Source organism: Nyctereutes procyonoides, unplaced genomic scaffold (genome assembly GCF_905146905.1).
Source record: "Nyctereutes procyonoides isolate TBG_1078 unplaced genomic scaffold, NYPRO_anot_genome, whole genome shotgun sequence".
NCBI classification, from domain to species: domain Eukaryota; kingdom Metazoa; phylum Chordata; class Mammalia; order Carnivora; family Canidae; genus Nyctereutes; species Nyctereutes procyonoides.
In genome coordinates this window covers 13,342,193-13,343,727 of record NW_026575021.1, presented here as the reverse complement: position 1 = coordinate 13,343,727, position 1,535 = coordinate 13,342,193, and the positions used below count along the sequence as shown (strand labels likewise).

Here is a 1,535-nt window from a genome sequence, read left to right as displayed (position 1 = left end):
ATTTGTTTTCTTCCTCTCTTTTTTGGCTGTTATGAATAATGTTCATAAGAATATTCATATACAGATTTTCTTTGGATATATGTTTTTCAGTTCACTTGGAGATATACCTAGGAGTGGAATTGTTGAGTAACGTGGTAACTCTATGTGTGATTTTTTAATTTAATTTAATTTTTTTTTTTGGAACGGTTTCTTAAAGCAGCTTCACCATGTTACAATTTTTTTTTTTACCATGTTACAATTTGATCGGCACCATTTGAAGGTTCCCCTTTCTCTACATCCTTGACATTTATCTGTTTCTATGTCTATTTTTTGTGTATTTTTAATATAGACATACTAGTAGATATGAAGTGATATCTCCTTGTGGTTTTGATTTGCATTTCGAATGACTAATGATGTTTACCATCTTTTCGTGTGCTTATTGGCCATTTATATCTTCTTTGGAAAAATGTATATTCAGTTCTTTGTTCACTGTTTGATTGGGTTGTCTTTCTGTCGTTGATTTATAATAGTTCTTTATATATTTTAAGTATTAGACCCCTATAAAATACATGATTTTCAAAGACTTTCCCATTCTGTGGGGTTGTCTTTTAGTTTTTTTTCTTAAATATTTTATTTATTTATTCATGAGAGACACAGAGAGGCAGAGACATAGGCAGAGGGAGAAGCAGGCTCCCTGAGGAGATCCCGATGCAGGACTCGATCCCAGGACCCTGGGATCATACCCTGAGCTAAAAGCAGATGCTCAACCACTGAGCTATCCAGATGCCCCATCTTTTAGTTTCTGTTGAAAAAGTTTGTCTGTTGAAGCACAATTTTCAAGAATTTTGATAAAGTCTAACTTAACGTAGATATTTTTTCTTTGGTCACTTGTATATAGTCATCATATCTGAGAAACCATTACTCAAGAGGCTAAAGATATTTCATATTTTTCTTCTAAGAGTTTTGTACTTTTAGCTCTTTCATGTAAGTTTTTGATATTGTACCAGAACCATTTATTAAAAAGACTGTTATTTCCTCATTGAGTTGTCTTGACATCCTTGTCAAAAATCAATTACTGATACCAAATGGGTTTATTTACAGACTTTCGGTTCTATCCCATTGATTTATAGGTATATTCTTACTTACTGTACTCTAGCTTTGCACAGTGGCAGTGTTGTAGCCAATGAAGTTAATCTGAGGCACAATTACTATTTGTTGAAAATTTTTACTTACCATATGCTGCGATTACTGTATATTTTGAAATGGAGAGGTATGATTTTTACTGATTTTTTCTTTTTTTAAGATTGTTTTGGCTGTTCTGGGTTTCTTGAATTTCCATATAAATTATAGAATCATCTTCTCAATTTTTGCACTGAAAAAGGCAGCTGCAAATTTTGATAGGATTGCATTTCATCTGTAGATTAATTTGGCAATAATTGCGTTATTAATATTAAATCTTCCAAACTATAAACACTGTATGTATTTTCATTTACTTAGGTCTTTATTTCAATGATATTTTTAGTGTATAAGTCCTGCAGATTTTTTGTGAAATTTAT

General features: G+C 31.5%; 1 pseudogene; it reads left to right on the top strand.

Annotated features, from left to right (window-relative positions):
- Positions 1-1,133: 1,133 nt before the first annotated feature.
- Positions 1,134-1,246, top strand: LOC129520748 (U4 spliceosomal RNA; annotated as a pseudogene).
- The last annotated feature ends 289 nt before the right edge of the window (positions 1,247-1,535 follow it).